Raw genomic sequence first — 18,620 nt, 5'->3', positions numbered from 1 at the left:
GATGCCACCAGCTGTCCTGGGCACATTCTCAGTCACACTGCAGGTAGTCTGAGCAAAATTAGTGCCAGTGTATTTTAAATTTCTTCATAAATGTATTTTTAAAAATGTAGTGATGTTTTGTAACAGAGCGGTAGGTGCAAGCGGAAAGTAGTAGCTCTCTCTGACGGCATAACATGGGACCTTTACTGTCTTATTTTATTTTTCCCCAGGTTTTTTATATTCTACACTGGAAAGGTTTGATTTTACATGTTTTTCCAATGTTTGGACAAATGCATATTTTACACTGCATATCGGAGTCTAAAATGGCAGTGTACTGTTACTGTAATCAGAGAGAAAGCTTAATATAAAGATGTTCACACTAGAAGTGATGAAAAAGGAGCTGGGCGTGGCGGTGCAGGCTGTAATTGCAGCTACTCGGGAGGAAGGAGGAGGGTGAGTCTGAGGCCAACCTGGGCGGCATAGTGAGACCCTGTCTCCAAATAAAAACTGCAAAGGACTGGGAGAAGAGCCCCGCGGCACAGCACTCGTCTAGCACACAATATGGCCTTGGGTTCGGCCCCTTGCATGCAAACAAACAAAACAAAACAAAACCACACACACAAAAGGAACAAACACAAAGATGTTACAGCTCCTTGTACAGGGAGGAAATTCTCAAGAGCCAAAGAGAGGGATAAATGTTCCTAAAAGACGAGGGAATTTGGTAACCTCACGTGCACTTAACTCCCGCGTCCGGGAGGGCTCATCCGTGCTGATGCAGACCCATCCACGGCCTGTCTCATTGCCTCCAGATGGAAAAGCAGAACGTTTGAAAGGTAGTTTGGAAATATGGGCCAAGAGCCTCAAGAAACACCCAGTCTTTCACTTCCGGAAGCCCACCTAGAGAAAGAACCCGAAGTTCCAGTGTGTATTTCCATATACCAACATGTCAATCACATCAGTACCTATAGTAGCAGGAACTTAGCAATATCACAGTAATTCCAACATAGAACTGTGCTCCACTGGAGAGTGCAGGGTGCTCTGGTGCGGCCAGCTGAACTGCAGGGAGTTGTTCCATCCCTGCGATGCCGGGACCCGCCCGTGCCTGTGGCCCATCTGTCCGGGGGGGGGGGTTCCCAGGGGTTTGCGGTGTGCACAGCGGGAGGCTGGCACTGTGCACCCTGGCGGTCGGGGCTGCGGGTTGTCTGCGCGTTGGTATCACAGGCTCCTTTTATTCTTTGTTCTGAGGTTTTTCAGTTTAACTCCAAATTCCTACAATAAACGGTATCATTTTATACTCAAAAGAAGAGGAAAAACAATCCCAGTAACTGCTCCTCCTCAAATTTGTTCTTAAAACAAGGGACAACTGCCTTTGTTTTGCTTGTCCTTGTGAAGTTTTCAGAAAAATGCAGAAGCAAGAATGGTATAATTATCGCCCATTTGCAAACGTTTTCTAAGATCCTTATTTTTGCTGAGGTAGTTTAAAGTCAGGCATCATGGTATCGTACACCAAACTGCTCCATTGTGCACTTTGCGGAGAGGCAGGAAATTCTGTACCCTCAGCTATCCTACCTAACTGAATTAACAGAATTAATAGCCACATACATGAGTTGAAAACTCAAATAATTATCACTGCTGGTCTGTAATTTTGGGTGTGTTTAACCCCTATAACATGATAGCACTGAAATTCCTCTTTTGTTTCTCTTTAATTTTGGAGGCACCTGGTGGGAGAGAGATGGAAGACGGGACAGGAGTCTGTCCCTGGTGCTGCTCTGTGGGAGCAGGGCCTGAAATCCATCCCAACCCCACACGGGCTCACGTGTCCTTCTGTTGTTGGCAGACCTGGCTGTATGAGCTCTTAAGAGGCAGAGACTGCAGTGTCCCTGTCCCCACCTCGGTCCGCCTTCAAACGATCACATGGGCCATGTCAGACAAGGCGATGCGGGCAGTTGCTCCCAGAGGGAAGCTGCCAGGCGAGTCCTGGGTCATAGGCCTTGAGGCCGGGACACCAGCCCTGTGGGTACGGTGTGGCCTCACCATCCAAAAGGTCTGGATGTGGCCTTCAAAGGCCCAGCCTCAAGCATAATTGGAAGGTGCTTCCCCCATGGGAAAAACAGTGGAAACCCACTCTGTGGCCCCATCCATACGAAGGCCTGGGACATGACTTCCTCTGCTTCAGGTGCTGCCCAGACCTGGCCTGACAGTCAGGCACAGGGCCTTGGCCAAAGGCACCCGTGTGAGCCCAGCAGCCCAGCACCAGTGCCTTCTCCCAAGCACCGCTTCCTCTGCCATGGCGGGGATGCGTTCAAGATCACAGCACCCTCCCAGCATTTGGAGAGCTTGGTCACAGCATGGCCGTTGGGCGACTCCTCCTGGGGTCCTGGCCACAAACAAGTGCCCTGGTGAGGGGACCCTGGATGGCAGGGAGTGTGCTGGAGACGTTTCCTTCTTGTGTTGGCCTTTATGCAGATACTGGTGATGTCCTGACTTAGCTGGTGCCATCTACGAGCCAGGCCATGGTTACCAATTATCTCCCCTATTTCCCTGCACCCCCCAAGGAGGGGCTTCTACTATCAACCCATTCTACAGATGAAGAATTGGGGCCCAGGGGAGTTGGCTGCATCTTTCAGATAAGAAGCTGACTAGAAATGGGCTGGCCAGGCAGGCTGGGTATTTGGAGGCAGAGTCTGAAGAAACCAGGTAAGAGAAATGATATGATTTAACAAGCGCCTGCCTGGTAAACGCAAGGTCCTGAGTTCAATCCCTGTACCGCAAAAAAAAGAAAAAAAAAGAGAGAGAGAAATGATGTGATTTAATTTGTATAATGTAACATCTTAGAATATGTCCATTAAGAATATCCTCCCAGGTTGTACATGGTGATACCCGCCTGTAGTTTTAGCACCCTGGAAGGCTGAGGTAGGAAGATCATAAATTTAAGCCCAACCTCGACAATGTACAGACTTAGCAAGACCATATCTCAGGATTCTGAAAAGTAAAAATCAAAGGGTTGGTGATGCAGCTCAGAGCCAATGTTCTGGGCTCAATTCCCAGTACCAAAATACAAAAACAAAAGCAAAAACATAAATGAACAAACAAAAAACAGTCCTCCCCACGGAACCTAGAAATACCCACAGGGTGACCTGACATGTCCGAAGCTTGCAACAGTCCTAGAACATTCGAGCACTGCGTGATCTGATCACTGCACAAAACATGCTGGTGTTCAGCTGAGCGCAGTGGCACCTGACTGCAATCCCAGCACTGGGGAGGCTGAAGCAGGAGGATCCCTGGGAGGTCGAAGCCAGCCTGGGCTACATAGCAAGATTCTGTCTCAAAAACAAAAATGAGAAAACATGTCAGGGTGGGCCTGGGAGAAATGGAGTAGAACCGTGGGTGGAGTCTGAGGAGAACCTCGGGACCCTGCCCTGACGTCTCCCTCCTGCACGTTTGCGATTGGCAGAGTGTTAAGATGATGCCGGATTCTGTGTGCAAAACAATCCCAACCTGGAGGCAGACATCTGGGGGTCATTGCATTGTTGCAAAGAGCCCCGAGACTGGTTTCCCAATGAGGGAATTGCATATTCATAGTGTTCAAATTAAAACAACACGCGGAGACTCACGGAGAGCTGCCCCCTTTCCCGCCGTAGTTCATTGTTTTCCTGTTTGATTGTTCACGCCGCCGTTTCCTTCTGAGCTTGGAAACACGCGATCTCACAGTTTAGCCCCCACCTGTGCAAAGGAGACCCGCTTGCACGCGGGAGCATTTACCGGAAAGCGGGACGGGATGGAGGTTTTTCCACCTGACGTGTGCGGCAGAGGCAAGCGTGCCCCGTGCTCCCGATGAGCAAGGGGGCATCATCAGCCCAGAATCTGTCATGCTCACCACGGTGAAAGTCCAGGAAGCTCCACTCTGGTCCTCTCCTCCCTTGATCAGGGCATGGCAAGGTCCCGGGAAAGAGAGACAACAGAGGCAGCTGGTGGGTGTCTCCCCAGGCTGGAGCCCCTGCTACGCTCCATGATTAGAAAGGAAGAGCAAGGGCCGGCCGCCCCGGCTGCCTTCATGTCTGTCCCCCCACCCCGACTCCTTCCTGCCTCCAAACCCACCCAGCCCCCTCAGCCTCGGGACCCGCGCACGCCCGGAGACCAGGCCCTCTCCCTGGTCTCCGGGCCGTGCACCTTTGTCTGGGATGTCAGCCACAGTCCTGGCGAGCCCCCAGGTGCACAGATGCCATCACGCCCTTTGCCGCAGTCCAGAGTGTGCGGGGCTGGCACGGACAGGGAGGGCTGAGCGGGGATGGGTGAGGTTGGCCTGGCTTCCCCTCCGACCCGGTCACTCAGCGCCCCCGACAGCTCGCTGCGGGCAGCACCGTCAGCCCTCTGCCCCTCCTCGGAAGCTCCTTCCTCCTCTTCCTCCAGCCCCACTGCACATGCTCTCCCTGGCGCTCCCTGCCCAGCTGGAGGACGCCGACCCCGAATGCCATCTGTCGCCAGGGTGTCGTGCAGCCCTGGGCCGGGTCTCCAGGGCCAGGGCGATGCCTGGGATGGGCAACCTGTAGCTCAGCTGCCCTGGCGTCTTTCCTCATGGCTTTGGATAAGCAGCCCAGCCCCTGCGCCCCAGTACCCTCAAGAGCAGGAGAGAAGCGTCCAACTTGGGGATCTTGTGAGGAGGAAACAGATGACACAGAAAAGGTGCCAGTCCTGAGGCGGACATTCGAGAAACAGGCACCGAGCGCCTGCCTGGGGCGCCCCAGAGGTCACGCCCTCGCCCTCCACCTGTACCGCACACGGGGCCTGAATCAGACAGAGCACAACCTGGATCCAGTCTCTCTGGCTTCCAACGAGACATTCCTGCCTCAGCCTCATCTTCTACAGTCCTGAGGGGCCCTTCTGTCACAACTGTGGGAGCGGCACGGGCACTTTGGGGCCCTGCTGGGCACTTTTACTCTTTCACGTAATAAGAGGTGGGTTCGACAAGCACAGCCCTCCCCGCAAAAGCTATCAGTGCAGCGGCTCAGGACAAAGTAAAGCCCAGTTTCAAACTGAAATCAGGTATGATGTGAGATTCCTATAAGCCTTTAAAACACTGAAAAATTCCACCCAATATCTCCACAAAAGTCTACTTCTGTTCTCATTGCCCTCTGTCTCAAATGGCTTTACATTTAATTTCGTGGAGACACACTTTTAAAATTACATAATTACCCGCGATGACATTGAATTGTTTAATACACTTTTCATAAAAACTTGACATTAGACAAGCATCTCCGAATGTGAGTTTCTACAGAAAAACAGACTTCTGATTTCCAGATAAATCAATTACAAAGGAACCTTCTGAACATTTTCCCATGTAAGAAATTCTAATTAAATTATTCTCTGAACTCTTGTCAGTCTCTTTTAATCCTCTGGCTGGCCTGAGATTTCTCATAAAAAATAGACCAGCAACCACATCTACGAGTGTCAGGGTAGGTGCCAAAGGGTGTCACAGCGAGGGTGACAGCGTTCTGTCAGCCCGAGGATGTCCCTCAGGGTGCTTCTGAGTCCTGGGAGGCTCCAGAGCTCCTCTCGCACAGGGGCAGGAAACCCTCCTGATATTCAAACTGAACGTTTAAACAGCAACAAATACAAAAAAAAAAAAAAAAGAAGTGTTGGACCGGAAATGGGGACTCCCCACACAAAAGAAGGAAATGTGGCCACAATAAGAAATGAGTTTCACGGAGGGGAGGAAGCAGGGGCTACGCCGCCGCCAGAGCCAAGGAGGGAAACTGCTGTGGGATCACGCCCAGGCCGGGGGAAATCCCGGCAGCCTCCGGCCCACGGAGGGGAGGTGGCCACACCTCTGGGCATCAGACCCTGGCATGACCGGAATGAAGGTCAGTCCCAGCCCTGCCTGTGCTCCTGGGACGTGCAAGAGGGCAGGCACGCAGTGGGTCAGGGGTGAGGGCTAGACGGCCTCTCCCCCGGACATCACAGAGATCTTGGAGCTGGACGGACGGCATTCCACCCAGCTCACCACTCCCTAGCTCTGTTATCCAGACCCAGGGCTTCTCCAAGCACCTGCTTCTTCTGCCCGGGAAGGGGATCCTGGAAGTACTCCCCTCGTAGGGGCACAGAAGGCGTAAGTTACTCCTGAGTGTGTAACGGTTAGTGCCTGATGAATGGGATCGGCCGGACACCCCTTTCCACGGTGTGCGGGGCTGGGTGCCTGAGACAGTAAATAAGAAAACTGGAGGACCTTATGCCAGCCCCCAGAACCTCAGTCACCTCCCTGGGTACAAGTGACAGGGAGACTGTCTTTCATATAGAGGCACCCGGAAGGGAGACAGACAGCGGTCTCCACAGGTGCGTAATCCCAGTGGGAAATGAGGTAAGGGTTTGCAGGTGGAGACAGCAGGAGGAAAAGTGCAGATGAACACTTCATTTATGTCAGCAGTGTCATTCCAGAGGCATGGAAATCAACATTTTATCTATCCCGGGACAACTGGATATTCAGATGAAATACTGCATTAAGAGCCAAGCAAGGTGGTGCACACCTGTAATCCCAGCACTCAGGAGGCTGAGACAGGAGGATCATCATGAGAGTTCAAAGCCAGCCAGGACTATACAGTAAGACCCTGTCACAAAAAAACAAAAACAAAAAATTTACTGTGTTAACATGGAGTATAATACCAAAACATAAATGGGTTGTCCAGAACCAGAAGGAACTTAGAGTCACTCTACTTACAACTGCCCCTCACTATGATCTCCTTGGCAGGCAGAGACCCCAAGGAAATGCTTGCCTGAGCTCCACACAGGATGGACAGGAGGAGGTGCATGGTTAGCGTGAGCTGTGTTCATGGCGGGCACCAGCTGGATGACACATGACTGCGACCTCCGGACCGATGAACCCGCGGTGGGGCATCCATGCAAGGAGCGGGTTTGCGTCTCCAGCTATGGCTTCCTTTAAGGTGGTCATAGATTTTCTCGGCCCTTCAATTTCCGTACAGATTTTAGAACCATCTCCTCAGTTTCCAAACAAGTGAAGTGAAAGAACACACCAAAACACTGAGATCATGGAAAGTGCGTTTTCATTTAAATAAAGGCCCCCAAGGGGGAAGAACTGAACGATGGTGTTCAGAGATACAGGCTTAGAAAAAGGTGGCGACGACATAGCTGTGAGATACAATGGCCTTCCAGCCAGCTGTCACGTACGTGGAGAGGATCGCAGAAGCCACCGATGGCCAGATCGTTTTCCTAAGTTAAAAGCTGGGGGGCTGGACAGCACTCACTTTGTGGTACTGCACTGAGCAGCACCTTCTTGCTTTGTATGCTCCCCTCTAACTGTCTTTTATTTAATCATGCTTTTTTTGTGCATGCCTGTAATCCCAGCACTCGGGAGGCTGAGGCAGGAAGATCACTGAGAGTTTGAGTCCAGCCTGAACTACATAGTGAAACTCTTGTCTCAAAAAGACACAAAAAAATATGCTTTTAATCTATGATTATAAAATTAAAGTTTTGTCCCACAAGAGGCATGATAAGGTTGTAAAGTAAACTGTAAGGCAGGGAAAGATGTGTACACAAGACAAAACTGACCAATGATCCTTATGCAGAGTTGTTACCTGGTTTTGGGAGCTGGAGTCTCCTTCTAGAGGTCGCTTCTAGGTTCTCTCTGTCCTGAACAAAGAACTGGTTGAGACAAGAGCAAAAGGTTTTACATTTATTAAAGATAAGAAAGGAAAAGTGCTCTGCAGCACCAGCGCAGGCTGATTAATAGTAGGAAAAGAGGTGCACTGAGGGTGGACCACTGTGAAAGGGAGTGCAGAGGCCAAGACCCAATGGCCGCCTCCTTTTGTATCCCCGACTCCTACGGCTGACATCAGATCTAGGCCAGCCAATCAAAATCCTGCTCCAGTTCCCGCGAGAACTGCAGTTACTCTCTCCGGTTGTTCCCAGGTGCAGGGCTTCCATAACAGTTTTTCTGCTCATTTCGTGCATCTGTTATTGGCAGGTCATGTCCATTTGCTCAGCCAGTTTTGCCTGCCCTAATCTCCTTCCTGAGAATAAATACTAAACTTTTATAAATCTATAGTGATATGTATATATCCACAGGCACACACACACACATGCATACATATATATGCATGGACATGATATATGTAAATGTATGGATATATACTCATATTTGTGTATATACATATATATCCGCAGGCACATATGTACACATAATATATATCCTTATACACATATGTACATTGGATATAATCATGGAGAGTCATCATAGAAGGAGAAAGTGTAAAAAATAAACATATGATGACACAGAGTACTAAAAGTCAGAGAAATATGAATTGTAAACACACCTATATATTTATTTTGTACCTCCCAGATTGGTGAAATGAAAAAGTCTTGAGGTGGGGGATTAGGGCATGGCACCTCATGGCTGGGCAACTGGGCATGACCTGTCAGTCACAGAGAGCTGTCAGCTGAGAAACTGGAGGTGACCTGTCAATTACAGAGCTGTCAAATCTCAGACAATCCTGTCTGGGGAGCTGCCTGACCTGTCAATCACAGAGAGCTGTCAAATCTTGGCCAATCAAGGCTGAGCAACTGGGTGTGACCTGTCTATTACCAAGATGTCAGTTTTTCTGGAGATGTATGTGCAGAGCAGCTTCAGACTCCTGGGTGGGATGGCTCAGATCTGACAGCAAAAGATATAAAAGAAGCTGACCCTTGGACCTCATCAGCACTGACCTCTTGTTCTTGCAGGGGCCTGGCCTGCATGCACGATGTATCTTTTCTTTCTTCTTCTCCACTGCTTTTCTTCAATAAACTAAACTGTTACAATCATCAGGTCTCCATCTCATTTTTTGAACAGAACAAGATACAGGAACCGCTGGACACTACACGATCATCAACAGTCTGATGACAGAGAAACAGAACTACTTTGAGGTATAGCAGACCCAGGCATGGGGCAGGTACAGGGACCTGGGATAGTTTGTCCTGCCAAATCCCAGGAGGATTAAAGACTGGAGTCCAGTCTTGCTGACAGAGGTTCCTGCTGCCTTAGACACAACCATCTGTGTGCACATTAATAAAAATGACACTGCCATTGATTAACACTCGTGAAGCATGCTTCAATCTGTGAATTCCTGATGATCCCTCAAAGCCCTAATTGATACCTACTGAATGATGTGGTGACTATTACTTAACAATTTTAAAATAAACAACATGTGCGGAGTTAATTGGTCAGATGACCCATGGAAGGGCAGCATCTGTCCCCGGCCCAGAATGACCTGGTCTTCTGGAGTGCAGGGTTGGGCCCTTCAGGATGAGGTCAAATGACTCCTGAGGGCTGGGATACAGGCTTCAGATGTCACTCATGGGTAGGAGGACCTGTGCAGTGCTGGCGCATGGTTGGGCTCAGTCTGGTTCTGTGGAATGCAAGCAAGTCTAGGGCAGCAGCAGAAGCCACAGTGGCATGTGAGGTGTCACATGGGAGCTCGAAGTCATCTGCTCTTGGACTGAGTCGGTGATGGAGGGGACAAGAGCAGCTTTCCACAGACCTAGAAAGCCTTGGCCTTGAATGTATTCCCCGGAGACACTGGGGCAAACAGATCATTCTGTTAAGAACTCTCTCAGCAGCTTCTAGAGTTCAGTCTTAAAGGGAGAAGACTCCTTGGTGGTGGTGGAAGGGGGGTACAGTGGGAGAGCAGGCTCACCAGAGCTGGGGCTCAGCCATCTATGATGTCACACTCCGCCGCCTGGGGCAGGTGCTTCCCCTTGTAGCCTCAGTTTCCACGCCTGTGACGATCTGAGTGGTGAAGCTCCTGGAAAGATGCTAAGAATGTGGCCTCACTGACTGCGGGGGCAGGGGGGCGACCCCTGGCTGGCTGGAATGTGGCCCTCTCTCCCTTTGAAGTTGCCTGATACCGTCCTGTTTATCATCTGCTTTCACAGCTTGATGCCTGGGGATGTCTCTCTCGTCTCTCATGACCTCCAGGTTGGGGTTAAGGGGTGAACACATTCCCCCCACCAGCTTCTCCGCATACTTTACATTCTTTCTCTGAAGCCCCTGCCCTTGAAAAGAATATAAATATCACCACTGTGAAAGCATTTAGGGAAGCCAATCAGCAGTCTAGGAATAGAAAGGATAAATAAACAGGTAAGTGAAATAAATAGCATGAATACAAATGCATTCTCAGAAGTGTTCGAAACATCACCTTTTACCACCTACTTAAGACCGGTAACCTTTTGCACAGTTGATCTTATCACCAGAGGCTCCCAGGAGGTCTCTCAATGAGGAGATGGGGTGTCAGCTCACTTCACCCGTGGTATAAGCTGTCCTTTGCTGACGTAAGTCACAGAAAAGAATCTCAGGACAAGGCCTCACAGGGAGGTCTGGAAAGGTTTGTAAGGCAGAGTTAAAGCAATAACTTGGAGTAACCACTCAGAGAAAATACAGTATGGGCCCCAGGAGATGGGCTTTATATGCGTGCATCTGGGGATTTTTATGTAGCCTTGTGGATGGAGATCTGAGGATCTATTTGTGGATCTATAGCAAAAGAAGAAAAGCTCCTGCTCAGTTTGCAAGCAAAAGGGAAGAGCCCATTTAGAGGGGAGGGGCCCATCTGACAGAAAAACATGAGCCCAGTCTCATGTATTCTTAAGATTTGAAAAGTTACCTGGCATGGTGGCACATGACTGTAATCCCAGTACTCGGGAGGCTGAGGTAGGAGAATCGCTGGGTGTTCAAGGATAGCCTGGGCTGCAGAGTAAGCTCAAGGACAACCTGAACTGCATAGTGAGACCCTGTGTCAAAAAACAAAAAAGAAAAAAACAAACAAAAAAAAAGATTTGAAAAGTTAGAAATGAATAGTCCAGGAAGGGAAAAATTGTACTGCAGTTTTTAAATATAATTCTAAAATTGCAACTTTCTTCATCTTCTTTCTACCTATCATTATTTCTTCTACCTCAATTCAACTCTATTTTTGTTGTGTAGCTCATACTCACTCCAAGAAGAGTGCTTATTTAAGCAACGTTTAGAAATCGATTCACCACACATCGTGGTGAAAATTATTTTCTCAAAACATTAAAATGCGTTTAGAGAAGATCAGATTTAAACTGCAAAAATACAATTGACTCCATCACCCCGTGCAATAAAAACAAAGAGGTCACACTTTCCTCTGTGATTTAAATGACACTTCTACCAGGCTGAACATAACCAGCAAGTACTCTACGTGAGCTGCAGCACTTGCGAGGATTACTGGCTTAAAGGCCATTTTTCTCTCTAAGACTTTGCATTGTATTCTACATAGATTGCACTGCTCAGCCTTAAATTAGGCTTCATCTTGAAGCTCAACTGAAGAAGTGAATAATTATATTTTAATTTATTGGGGACAGCAAAGCAACCAATTTAATAATCACTTCGAGTTTTCAGGGAAATCTAGGCTCCGTGGCAAGCCCAGGAAGGCATTCCTTGGTGAGCTTTACTTTCTGTTTTGGTTTTTTTTGGTTTTTGTTTTTCTCTGGTACTGGGAACCGAACTCACGACCTTGCGCTTGCCAGGCAGGCGCTTTGCCGCTGAGCTAAATCCCCAGCCCGGTGAGCTGTACTTTCATGGTGCCAAAAGATTTGTCCCTGGGAAGAAAGACATTAGAAAATTTAAGCCATGTAGGTGAAAATTTTTCCTAAGATGTAATGGCACCTTTCCTATCTTTCTGGAATGAGGGAGCTGAATATACAATGTGTGATCATAAAATACAGTGAAAGTTTAAACAAACATTTTTATTACAGTAAAAGACACCCCCCAAAATATACCCTGTCACATCAAACACATTTATCCCATTGCTCTTGCCACTGTCTGAAGTAGTTCTAGAAATCCTTTTTAGTGTCTTTCTGAAATCTGGTGAAAAATATGGTGAATTCTGCGGAGGACTGCCTTCCCACAGAAAGGCAAGCTGGTAAAAACTTGACTCTGTTTCCTCATCGACTATATTCACCAGATCTGGCACCATGCGACTTCTGGCCCTTCCCCAAAGTTAAGGTGGCCATGCAGGGTCATTCCAAATGGATTCAGGACATCGAGGCAGCCAAGACAGAGCAGCAAAAGACACTCAAGAAAGAGAACTTCCAGAGCTGCTCCAGAAAGTGGGAAGATGCCAGGCCTGGTGGCACATGCCTGCAATCCCAGCACTTGGGAGGCTGAAACAGGAGGATCACTGAGAACTGGAAGCCAGCCTGGGCTACACGATGAGATCAAGGTCAGCCTGAGCTACATAGCAAGACCCTGTCTCCAAAAAATGGAAGTAGTAAGAACAATGAGATGTGTGTTGTGATCACCCACTGTAATTGAACCGCTTTCTGCATGTCCCAGCAAAGCTATTGTCTAGCTCTGTGTGGTCTTGGGCTTCTGTTGCCTTCAGCACCCTAAATCTCTCCCTCTTAGAGGTACTGGAGGCTGACGAGCTCGTTTCCTCCAATGTGCTATCTGAACACTCTGGCACTTTCAGAAAGGGTAGTTCTGGACCTGATGCTGAACTGCGTGACTTGAAGGTCTCTGAGTGTCGCTGGGAAGTTTCCAGGTACTGCTGGCCTTCAGAACTTTGGGGAGTCAATCACTCTGCAGTAGAATGCCTGATTGCTGAATCCAGAACCAACTTTGATTGTAAATGAATGGTTGTGTGGGCAAAAAGACAGCCAAGGAGAAATCTCTGTTTAACCAAGACCATGCACACCTCTCTGTCCTGGCAGGAGGAACAGCCTCTCCCTACAGGTGGACGGAGAGCCCTGGAGCCCTTTGATTCGTTTTCATTGTGATGACCCCTGAAGAAAGCTGATAGGAGATTTTTCCACTGAGGTTATATTTTCTGGGGGAAAAGAAAATGCTTAGATTCAATGATAGAATTTTCACAATAAGAAGGCAAGGCAGGGGGAACTATACCTATAAAAATCACATTAACTGAAAGCTTCTTTTTAAGGCAGGCAGGGCACTTTCCAGGAAACTAGAAGGGGACCAGTTCATGGCCATCTGAGGATGGGAGAGGATTCTATCCCGGAAAGGAGGTGCAAAGCAGAGTGCCAGGCGGGGCGCAGGGCGGCTGCTGAGTGTGAACATTGTCTAAATGACCAGCTTCCTGTTGAACAGTTAGAGCCTGTGCTGAGGCCAAGGTTGACTTCCTCTGTAGTGTCACTCACAGATGTGAACAGTTTGGAGGGGGAAGTATGAGTGGGGTCCACAGTGGGTCCTGAAACCTTCAAAGGCCCTACGACTTGTCCAGGGGCTGCCAGACGTCCACCCAAAGCCACGAGTCCTCCACCAGCACGTGAATTAAAGTAGGCGCAGAAAGATGTGGCTTTATTCTTTGGCAGGGTCTTCTGCCTCAGAAGGAGAGGAAGCCAGCAAAAGGGACAGATGGGAGGTGGACGGTGTCATCTATGGATTAATTAGCACTGTACATTGGACCCCAGTCAAGTGGAATTCTGCCGTATATCATGACAATATTGTGCAGCTGATGCGCTAAATGATTTAGACGGCGTGCCCAGCCTGCTAGCGTGGATCCGAGCGCCCAGTGTGTTTCCCTAATCCCTGTCCACTTCTCCCTGGAATGATTTAATTTGGGATCACAATACAATTCTGAAAAGAAGCACAGCTGGAGAGTCACAGAGCTCTGGGCTTTGCAAGAAAAACAAATTCAAAGCCACAATACCACTTGGTTTCCTTATCAACTAGGAAACTGTTAATGCAGCCGGACTGCGCTCTGTTGGTGAAAAGACCTCACGCACGCAAGGACTCCAATAATAAACTATGGCGACATTTCGGCCTCAAAACTATGGACAGACCGACAGTGATAAGATGACAATGTGTCTTCATACTGGACACACATATACAGTCGTGCTTCCATACAAAACATAATAGATTAGAAAAACTCTTTGGCATGGATCATATTATATAAAAATCACAACAAAACAATAAGCAAATATGACAAAATAGGCCGGGGACATAGCTCAGCAGCACAAGTACTTTCCTGGCAAGCACAAGGTCCTGAGTTCCATTCTCAATTAAAAAAATATTGTAAGAAGAAGGCAGAAATCCCAAGTTTCACTAATAGGGCCAGGGTGTTGATTATCCTGAAATGACTTTAAAAGCCTTTGCTTGCCAGGTGTGGTGGCCCATGCTTGTAATCCCAGCATCTGAGAGGCTGAGACAGGAGGATTGCTATGAGTTTGAGGTCAGCCTGGGCTACAAAATGAGTTTAAGGCCAACCTGAACTGCATAATGAGACCCTGCCTCAAAAACACAAAAAATAAAATAAATAAAATAAAATAGAAGACTTTGTTCCCCGTTGATATAATGTAATGAGTATGTCTGTATACAAGGTAATGGGTATATCTTGATACAGTGTAATGGGTGTGTCTTGATACAATGTAAACAGTGTGGTTTTGGTTTTCTGTAGGACTGTTGTTGCCATGGAGACAGGGTCTCGAAACAGAGTAACAGAACAAATGGAGATATGTGTGAAACACCCAATAACACAATCCCTGAGATTTTATAATTTAGCAGTGTTGAAATTAAGATGTTTGCTAAACCACAGTAGAACCGTGCACGCCCGGATAAGAGCTCTGCCTGGCGTCCGCGGCCACAGCAAGCCTGCCATGCGGCCTGTGCCCACAGCTCCTGCCCACCTTGTCTTTACTGGTGCCTGCGAGAAGGGCTGGATACTATTTTTCTCCAATCTCCCCCGGGGACACATCTCTGAGAGCAGGCACAGGCTGGCGAGGGCAGCCATGGCGCGACAACACTTCCGTGCACAACGAAATAACAATTAGCAGTTCAGTCCTTCACTGCACCGTTACGTTCTGGAGCATCACTTGTGGTCCAGAAAAGGCACTTGCTTCTTCTGGACAAACATTATTTACCATAAAGCAGCCTACAAGCTGGGTGTGATGGTGCGTGCCTGTAATCCCAGCACTCGGAAGGCTGAGGCAGGAGGATCACCCTGAATTAGGAGCCAGCAGGGACTGCACAGTGAGTTCAAGGCCAGCCTGAACCACATAGCGAGATCCTGTCTTAAAAAAAACAAAAAACAAACACAAGAAAACAACCAGCTACCAACGATGTAGACCCCAGTTAAGGGGAGGAGCTGTGAGGAGAGCAGCAGGCAGCTGCCCAGCAGGTTGGTTCTCTAGCTGGCGGGGACACACACACACACACACACACACACACACACATGCCCTAGCAGATGTCATCAAGCAGAATTCTCAAGGCCCAGTGCCTGAGAGCGAGGGGCATTCTGGCAGACAGAAGGGTGAAGGCTGAGTCCCAGGGGGAAGGACTCCGAGCCATGCTGAAGAGGAATAGCTGAGTCACAGGGGGACGCCGATGCCAGGGGGATGTTGTCTGTGTTCCCTGAACCCGTCAGGCGTACCAGGAGACTGTTGTGATCTCCTATGAATTGCTAAAGTGCGGCAGGCAGGGGAGGCCTGGAATGGAGTCCCAGAGGCCAGGTGAGAAGCCATGACAGCAGGCGGGCTGTGAAGGGGCTGTGCCTTGGTCCAGGGTGGTAGTCATGGAGACAGAGAGGGATGAGTCTGAGGGATGCTTTGGAGGCAAGGATAACAGGATGCTGGTGAGCCAGTGCACAGGAGCCCGCAGGTGACCGCGTGGAGGGGCGGGCTGGAGTCAGAGCGCCCTGAGCTTGTGTTTGCTGGGGCCCTCGTGGAGGGGTCGGCAGGCAGCAGGCGTTTGGGGCTGGAGCTGTCGGAGGGGACAGAGCTGGAGAGGAGGAAAACACGCTGATGTCATTTGCTGGTGGATGCTTGTTAAAGTCCTGGCCCTGGATGAGCGCCCTGGGATAAGGGTGTAGATAGCAGACGGGAACTCGAGAACGGAGCTGTAGATGACGGGAACCCTCTTCCCGGGGGTTCCGGAGGCCAGGACAGGAAACATTTCTAGGAGTGAAGAGGCTCCTGGTCCCCTTGTCTCAGCCTGGGAAGGGCCCCAGTGAAGGTGCAGGCGACGCACGCAGTATCACCTCTCACTTGAGGACGATGAAGTCTTGGAGATTCTGTGCTTTGTCATCTTATTGCCATGTGAGGTTGGTCTGCTCCAGCGTCCTAAAGAACATATGACTGCTTTCTTCATCAATTTTATCTGAAAGCAGAGATTTAGAAAAAAAAAAAAACAAAACAGGAAAAGTGCTCCAAATTGGAGGGAAAATACTGGCTAGAAAAGTTGGAGGAGCCAAGTCTCTGTTCCCATAATCAGCACACACACATGCACACACACACACACACATGCACACGCACATGCACACCTGCACATTCAGAGATTATAAATCTTCTGACTGCTCATGTGCTCACAAAGCACTTCATATCTTGATTAACACGTATGCGGTGTGATTTACCTATGCATAGGCGCCACATGTCACAGTGGCCGCTGCCCCTCACGTGCACCAGCGTCAGAAGGCAGAGGGCCCCTTCTTGGGTCACCCCAGCATGACACCCAGATTTCCACACCCCAGCTGGGCACTCTGCTGCAAGTCTGAAGTGAGGGTCCTCCCCACTGCTGGGGCTGATGTTTTTGCTGTGAGTGATTTTCTGACCCACCTGGTCTACTTTAGCTCAGGAACAACTGGCAAGTGCGTGGGACTCTCTGGGCTCCACGCCCAGCCACCGCCATTCACGACGGTGACATCAGATGAAGATGAAAGCCAGCGCTGCTGCCGTCCACACTGGCGACAGCCCAGTAACCTTTGTCTCCATACGTCCTGCCGTTTCCCACCCACAGTCCTCCCCACAGCAGTCATGAAAGAGAACCCCATCGCCTGTGTATTTCAATTCATCCTTTGTGTGGGAGGCGCCAAGGTGCCAAGATTATTTGCTCACAGTGAAGGACTAAGATGTGAAAGAGAGAAGGGGAAGTGTCGGGGTGAAGGCAACCATAGGTGCACCTCGGTCCTTCTGACAACAGGCTAACGCCTTCTGCAAGGGTTTGGAAATATGTTTTCAGTCAGTCAGGCCGGTACATACGGGAGACAGCACAGGCTGGGTGGATTTGTGCATATCTGTCATTCCAGCACTCTCGGAGCCTGAGGCAGGAGGACCACAGGTTCAAACCCCACTTTGCAAGCCAGAGACTTAGTGAGACCTTTTCTCAAAAAAAAAAAAAAAAAGTTAAAAGGGTTGGGAATGTACCTCAATGCAAAAGCCTTGGGTTCAGCCCCCAGTGGCGTACGTCTGCCCGCTCACACACACGCACACGCACACACACGCACATACACGCAGAAACCAGCACAGATGGAAACGACCGGCTTTGGTGGTGCGTGGCCTCCACCGGTGAGAACAGACTGAACAGGGCGGGGCGGAAATGGTGCAACAGCAGCACCCACACGCAGGCCGCTTCCACCCACAGCCCAGGCCCCAAACCTAACACCAGCCCGCCCTCCAGGCAGGGCTTCGAGGGCTGCTTCTGTGGGACGTCTGTATCTCCTGCTGAAGGTCGGCTGGAGACAGAGCTTCACCGGACGTAGCCCCCTCAGCTGGGGGCAGGTGGGCGTGGGCAGGGCCTGGTGTGATGCCGAGACGTTAAGAGAAGCCAGCCAGGCTCACGGGTTTCATGGGAAGCAGCTCTGTGACCCTTTCCAGTAATTCTGGGAATCAAACCCAGGGTTGTACCCAGGCCTTTTTAAATTACTGTTGGTTATTTTGAGAGAAGGCCTTGCTAAGTTGCCCAACTGGGACTTGAATTTGGACTCCTCCTGACTCTTCCTCCCTACATGCTGGGATGATAGGTGTGCACCACTCCACCAAGCTTCCCTCTAGGTTTTCCCAGTCACCCTAGGAAGACTCTCACTCCAGTGCCCCCAGATAGAAAAGGCTGAGCAGTAGAACAAGTACCACAACAGATGGGGGAGTTGAACCCAAACAAGGGTGAACTCCAGCTAGACACAACTAACGCAGCAAGACACAAATAAGTAGCGGGAGTCTGAAAGAAATTCACCCTGGAGATGTCAGGAGCCATTTGACCCACAGGGCCGTGAGCAGAGTGACAGCTGCAGAGGAGCGGTAAGTGGAAGCCAGGGGCAGGGGAAATTTTGAGCAGTTAGAGAGACAGCACTTGTGCAGTGGGCAGACAGGAGCGCTTGTGTGATCTAGACAGAGGTGTGTTCTGGAGTACAGGGTAGACGCCAGCTTGCAGGACAGTCCTTGGAAATGGGGTATGTTAAGCAGAGCTCTTAACAGACAGAGCCCATGGGTGGGTGGGTGGAGGCATGCACGTATGGATGTGTGGATGGGTGGATGAGTGGGTGGGTGGATGAGTGGGGTGGGTGGATGGATGCATGTATGTGTGGATGTACGGATGGGTGGATGAATGGGTAGGTCAATGGATGGATGCATGGGTGGATGCATGCATGGATGCATGGATGAGTGGATGGGCGAATGGATGGGTAGATGGATAGGTAGCTAGATGGATAGATTAGACAGATAGGGAGATAGGGAGATAGATAGATACATAGATAGAGAGACAGACAGACAGATATTGGTCATGGAATTATGGAGGCTAAGTAGTATCATGACAGGCTGTCTAATGCTGGAACCCTGGGATACAAGCAGCATATCTCAGACCAAGTCCCATGGCCTCAGAACCAGGGAAACTTACCTGTTAACTCTCAGTGGAA

The sequence above is a fragment of the Chinchilla lanigera genome, unplaced genomic scaffold (assembly GCF_000276665.1).
Source record: "Chinchilla lanigera isolate Chin_1 unplaced genomic scaffold, ChiLan1.0 scaffold00052, whole genome shotgun sequence".
Lineage (NCBI taxonomy): Eukaryota > Metazoa > Chordata > Mammalia > Rodentia > Chinchillidae > Chinchilla > Chinchilla lanigera.
This window is presented reverse-complemented; position numbering follows the sequence as displayed.